We start from the raw sequence: 6642 nt of genomic DNA on the forward strand, positions 1-6642 counted from the left end.
CACCATCCCCTGCATTCACCTGCAGCCTCCCAGCGCCTCTGCTGCAGGCCTGCCCGATCCCACAGCGGCATGGCCAGGGCCTCTGAGCCAGCAACACAGGCAAATCCCCGGGCTAGCCAGGGGGTGGGCCAGACTGTAAATATCTCAGGCTCTGCAGGCCACATTCTGTTTCTGTCGCAAATACTCAACCCTGTCATCGCGGCGTAAACACAGACAGACAGGATATGTAAGTGGATGGGCGTGGCAGGGTGCCAACAAAACTTCACTCCTGCAGACAGGCCGGGGCTGGATCCAGCGGAGAGAGTTTTACCGAGCCCTGCTTAGACGACGGTCCTGCCCCGTCTCTGGGTCCCCTCTCTCTAGCCTCACCTCCCGTGGGCTCTGTACTTGCACTAGGAACTGCTTGCAGATTCCCAGAACCTGACCACATCCACTGTCCCCAGATGCAGCTCAAGCCACGCCCTCCTTCGCGGCTTTCCCGACCCCTGCAGACAGAGCTGGCCTCCCTCCTGAGAGCACCTGCTGTGCTGTGGAGACATTGTCACCTCACTGGACAGGGCCTGACTGGAAGAGGGCGGGAGCTGTGAGCGATGGACGCAAGGCGGAGGTCGGCACCAGAGCTGCAGCGGTGGCTGTGCTCCTCCCCTGGACACCTACACAAGGGCCAAACCTACCAGATGTCTAAATCAGACCCAGAAGAGCATCCAAACCTTCCTCATGCCACGGAGGCCTTGGAGAGCTGCCGGCTCCCTTCCTCTCACCTGCTGCTCACGGGCACCAGCCCCCTTTCTAGGCCTTGCCCGGGGCCCAGCTGGTTCCCCGCCACCACAGGAACTTGGTACCTGCTGCCCCTGCCCCTGCCGGAGCCTCTCCCCGCCAACTCCACAGGGCCAGCACCTCCAGGGCTTCGCTGACAGCAGGGGGCTGGTCAGCACCATAGGCACTGTCGTGTGGCCTCAAGTTTTGGTTCAGTTCACCATCCGCAAAGTTCCTTATGAGTCACCCCAGTCCCCAGACACACACGGCCAAAATGACCGCACAGGAACAGGGTCACCATGTGCAGCACGTCTGCGCTTTGTTTAAATGACAACTAATCACTCTATTGGGCCACTGCATGTCAGTTCTCCCTGTTTTAATGGCTTTATGACGTCTTCCGTTTAGGACGTGAACCTGGCAGGTGGGAAGTGATCCATGGCTCCGAAACCCACTCACATGGAACCAGCTGCAGGCAGTCAACTGCGTCTGTCGGGAAGTCGGAGAATTCACAGCCACTGAGAACGAGAATCAGGCCCTGCCCAGCAGTGTCAAGACCTGCAGGACCGTGCATCACGGAACAGGAATGCAGCCTCGCGGAGAAGAGCCAGGTGCAGCCCCGCGGCCGCCCGCTCCTGCGGGCCTGGCTCAAGGCCTCGCACGGAGACCGGCCCAGTCCTCGTCTCCAGATGGCACGCTTCCAGATGCCAACCGTGCTGGCGTTGAAGAGCAGTGATAACAGAAGGGAAACAGTTTTGAAACGTTCTCATCTATAAGTTCTGCCGTAGAGCTGCCCTGGACCTCGGGACTGACTTCAGACGGGCCTCACACGATGACCATGATGTGGAATTCACGCTGCTGTGTTGTTGTTGGAGCTCCTGCCAGCACTCACCCTTGCAAAGGGATGTGTTTGTCCACTAAATTCCTAGATTAACTTCAGGCATTTCCTACCTTAAAACAGACCGCACGAGGTCCACATGCAATCCAGCAGGACGTCCTTCCTGAATGCATCCTCAGCATCCGGTAGTAGTCAGGAAATCCAATCACAAATGGACAATCCCAGGCCCCTTATTACTTAGTCATTATAACCACAGGCTTCCTGAGCACCTTGTAGGTGCCAAGCCCTGTGCTAGGTGGTCGACAGAAACTATTTCTACCATAGCAGCCACGTAAGCTATCGCTACTGATTCATAGTCCCTGCCTCTCCCAGTTTAACCCTCCTGCCGCACTCCAACCTTTCACCCCCTGTGAGGTGGGAGCTGAGGAACTAGCTCTTCCTTCCTTCTCTCGGCCCTCATTCATCCAGTCTGAGCTCTGCCAAGTCTCAGCGGTGGCTTTCGTGGTCCCTGAGGAGCCACTCTCCACTCCACAGGGGCTGTCCTTGCAGGCAGGCAGGAAACCACTTGTTACTGGGCCAGGGCTGTTCTCAGCCCTGGGGATGCAGAAGGTACAGAAACTGCTGCCCCCACCAGGCTGACAGTCTCACGAGGGTGGTGATGACAAAATAAGCAGGCCGACTGCACAGTGTCGAACACCACGGAGACGAGGAAGAGGGAGGGAGGCCGAGTGCACCGTCATTTCTGAGTGAGTGGCCAATGACATCTGGGATGGGGCGTGGAGGCAGCGAGCCCTCCCAGTTCCTGGGCAAGGACTTTGCAGGTGCTGGGTTTCTGAGAGGCCAGCAATGCAAGGGAGGTCAAAGGTCAGGTCACGGAGGCACTGACTGGGGAATGAGGGTGACTTTGGTTTTTGCTCCATGTTGAGGTGAGAGCCACTGACTGGACAGGTTTGAGCTGAAGAATAGAAAATAGGAATGAATATGACCCCCTCAGATGAACACCTTCTGGGCTGAGGATGGACTGCCACAGGCCACCGAAGGCATCACCTGCACAGGACCCTCCTGGTGGCTTGAACCAGGACTGCCAGGAGAAGTGGTGAGACCTGGTTAAGGGACAGTGGACAGGATACGATAGCCCAGGAGAAAGGAGCCAAGATTGACTTCAGGGTTTTGATGTGAGCAACTGAGAGAAGCAAGTTGTTAAAATTTACTAAGGTGGGGGCAGGTTTGGGGGGACTGTGGTGAGCTCAGCTTGGCTGCAGAATCCGCCTGGACTGCCCAGCAGGCAGCCGCACGGACACTGGGCAGGGAGAGCATCCTGAGCCGGTTGGGGCTTTCTGGCAGGAACTCCCTCCAGAGCCTCTCGGGGTTCTCCCGGGCCCTTCTCCCCCTTTCCTTTTCCTTCCCTAGCCCACAAACCCTCGCCATTCTGGTCTTCCTTTCCTAAAGTTCTCCATTTTATTTTCTATAAGAATTCTTTGCTGATCTTGGGGTGTCCAAGAAGCATGTGGTGGTCTTCAGATTTCTCTAACCCTGACACACATGCCATCCACCGTCACTCTGCAGTCCGTTTAATGAATCAAGTGCGTCCGCTACGCTAGGCACATGCTGTGAGAGTGTGGCCTGGAGGGTTAATCCCCACTGAAATTCTGGAGGAGGCAGAATATGAAATAATATGAAACTAAAACCAAAGCAACTTTCTAAACAAGTCCACGGCCCCTTACAGAAATCTGACCTGAACACTGGGAAATTTTAAAACAAATTGATACAGACTCATCTGATGACAAAACCTGACCTGAACTGATATGACTTCACTTATGATCCTTCTCCACTCCGTTTCATGCAAATAGTCCTATAATTTAGGGCAGAAATCTGGATGTGTCTTCATGGGAGTGCAGAGGACCCTGCAACTTGGACACTGTCGGGGAATGGTGCTGACGACTCTTCCAATTGCTGAGGGTCCCAAGAAGTGAGATGGTCTCTCTGGGAACTTCCCTTTGCTTTTTAGAAAGTTTCATAATTTACAAATAAGTAGGTGGGCATGGGGTGCATTATATAAAGAAGCTGTCACCCTTCAGTTAATTAAAAACTAACATATAAGATGTGGTTCCTACCAGTCCTAGAATTTTATAAGCAAAAGAAACACTACTCATATAAAAATCTCACAAGTATTCTCAGATTTTTTTACTCAATTACAATATTAATTAAGTTTAAATTAATTAAATATTACTATTAATTATAACTCTAATATGAAACTCAAAATCAGATCTAAGGAAGGAGACCCAGAGAAACCATTCCCCAGTGTGGTATTTCTGGTGCACAGATCCATCCTATTAGCACTTGGGTAATAAACACCATCAAGAGATGAAAAACAGCACTACCAATACTTTTAAAGGTAACATGTGCCTTTTGCCCAGAAAGCCAACTTCACTGAATATCCTGTTACTTGAAGTAATTAATGACTCTGTCCCTCTCCTCCCAGGCTCAGTGGTTTGTAGAGGCACATCTCAAGGGTGAAATGATTCAGTACGGCTCATGCTGCAGGGGCAGACTATTTCTGAATCTGTTCCCGGCAGGAACAGTGGAGCTACACAGGATCAAGTAACAGTGGTAGCTTTTCCATCATTAACCCCCACCAAAGTGTGGCCCAGCCTGTGGATGAAGGAGCCCTAGTGACAGAGGAAATCAAATTCCTCTCCTAGGGGCTCTCACCCGACAACTCTTGCTTCTCAGGGAGCAGAATAGGTGAGCGGCCATTTCCAGGGTTATTTTCAGGTCAATGCAAGTCTTTGACTGGGAGAAACAGGAGGTAGTCACATCCAGAAGGACAGGGTAAGAATCTTCATATAATAATATACATATACACACACATATACACACATGCATATCTGTCTGTCTAAACTTTCACACTGCTTCAGAGCACGAAACAAAAAGAGAAGAACATCTGGACAGTACAGATAGGCAAAACTAAAAAAAAGTTCCTATTGAGGTTTTGCGTCATGATTATTGGCCTGAAAGTGTGTTTAATTCACCTTCACTTCTAACATTTTGTTTGACACATAATCCCTGTACGTATTTAGGAGGAACGCGCAGAAGGCGCAGCAGCAGCAGCACTTTGTGGGGAAGTTCCCTGAAACTGATCATGAACCTCCAGCAAAACCTTGATTAACTTTGGATCTTCAGAGCCAATCCGATTGGGAGGGGGAAACCTCACTAAATCCTGCGCTGACAGTTCACAGCGCAAAGCAAGAAAATAGTGGGGGAGGGTACTAAAAACATCCCAAATAGGAATGAGGTCCCGGGGATAGGCAGAAGCCCTGGGCTCGTGCTCGGGACTGACCAAACTCTGCCCGGTCCCTTCTCCATTCCTGCAGAGCGAGGTTAAAATAAGAAAGCGAACCACCGCCTCCCGCCCAAGTGGCGGGACAGCTGGGGCCCGGGGCCCCTGAACGAGCCCCCAGGACTGCGAAACCCAGCTCTGTAGCCGGCGGCGCGAGCGAGCGACAGGCAGCAGGCGCCGCGGCTTCTCCCGGGCAGCGCCGGAGAGGAACTAGCGCGGCGCGGGGCGCCGAGCGCCGGGCGCGGGCGAGGGTGGGTCTCACCACCGACGCTCGCACCGCGCCGCGCGGCCGGGAAGGCGCGCCAGCACTCGGGCTCCTGCACTAACTATTAAGACTCAAAAAAAAATCCACTTCGGTGATCGGTGAACTTTTCCGCTTCCTTGTAGGTCCCAATAGGGGAGCCGCGGGTGTGAGCGGAGACTCCGTGGGAGGCGTGGGAAGCACCNAGGGCTGGGGTCTCACCGCGAGCAGGGCAGGAGGGGCTCTCCCAGAGCCAGCACGCCGACTTTTCTGCGCAAAGTGCGAGAAGCGGGTTCCAGGGCTGCCCCGAAATCAGTATGTCTCGGGGGTCCAAGGGAAAGGGGTCCCTGGACACTTCAAATCCAGGAACTGGGGCATAAACGAAAACGGCGCCTTCCAGGACCCCCAGTTCGGGGAGTGTGAGACTGAAAGAGAGAGGGGCCCCAAGGGGTGCCCCGATTTCAGAACTTTTGGGAGTAAACGGCAGAGGACTCTCCGATCGCCCCCAATTTGCGAGGCCTGGGAGGGAAAGCGTCCCGGGTAAGTTGCCCGCGGTCCCGCTCCCGGCTCTGGGTGCGGGGAGAAGAGTGACGGGTCCTCGGCCCCTAATGGGGAGCCCAAAGCTGGCCGAGGGTCCCCGGGCGGCCGCACCCCAGGAAGTTTGGTAAAAAGTGAGGCGACGGGTTCCCACCTCGCCGAGACTGCTAAAAAGAGGGAGGGGGCGTCGCTAGGGACCCCCAAACTCAGCGGCGCGTGGGGACCGGGGCGCGGAGGCGGGTCCCGGGTGCGCAGTCCCGGGCGCTCCGGGTGCTCGGCGGGGTGCTCTCCCCGATCCCCGGCCCCCCGGGCGGGGTCCCTGCACTTCCCGGATGGTCGCATCGGTCACCTGGAGTTCGGGCCGGGAGTTCGGGCAGCGGCTCCCGCGGCGGCGGCGGCGGCTGCTGCGTGTTGGTCCCCGTTGGTAAGTAACAGTCTCCACGGCTACAGTCTCTATGGCGGCGGCGGTGGCGGCGGCGGCCGCTCCTCCTCCGGCTCCCGCCGCCCGCCCGCCGGGCTGCCTCGCCCCGCCCGCCCGCCGGCCGCGACGGGGCGGGGCGTTGTTACCGGCAACGGTTACCAGGCTCCACGCCCCACCCCCTCAACGGACCGCCCACACCCGCCTCCAACGGGCAAGGGGCGGAGCGCGAGGCCCTGCGGAGTCCTATTGGATGCATGAAGTGCCTATCGCGGGGGGCGTTCCCCATCGAGAAAGAGGGCGAGGCCGGGCCAATAGCCACGAAGAAGGGCGGGGCCTGGCGGGAGGCGCGCGCGGCTGGGAGGGTTGGCAAAGGGGAGGCTCGCGCGGGCCGGGTTGGTGGCCCGTCCTGGGGGAAGGTCGGTGTTTGCCGGCACACGGGGCTTTGGTTTATGCACAGGCGGAATGTCCCACATGTAGGCACAGCTTGGCCTGGGGTCAGCAAACTTTGGCTC

The 6642-nt window shown here is 56.2% G+C and overlaps 1 protein-coding gene across 4 annotated transcripts in view; it reads right to left on the bottom strand.

The window, feature by feature from the left end:
* Rfx2 (regulatory factor X2) overlaps positions 1-6250 on the bottom strand; it is an 83492-nt gene extending 77242 nt beyond the window's left edge. For 3 of the 4 annotated variants that reach the window (XM_048812567.1, XM_015503663.2, XM_015503662.2), the window contains exon 1: positions 6059-6250. The gene's annotated coding sequence lies outside the window, so the exon portion shown is untranslated. Of the gene's footprint in view, positions 1-674; positions 2547-6058 lie in introns of all 4 variants that reach the window. The other variant, XM_048812566.1, reaches the window with a different exon arrangement.
* Between the last annotated feature and the right edge of the window lie 392 nt (positions 6251-6642).

The sequence above is a fragment of the Marmota marmota genome, unplaced genomic scaffold (assembly GCF_001458135.2).
Source record: "Marmota marmota marmota unplaced genomic scaffold, marMar, whole genome shotgun sequence".
Lineage (NCBI taxonomy): Eukaryota > Metazoa > Chordata > Mammalia > Rodentia > Sciuridae > Marmota > Marmota marmota.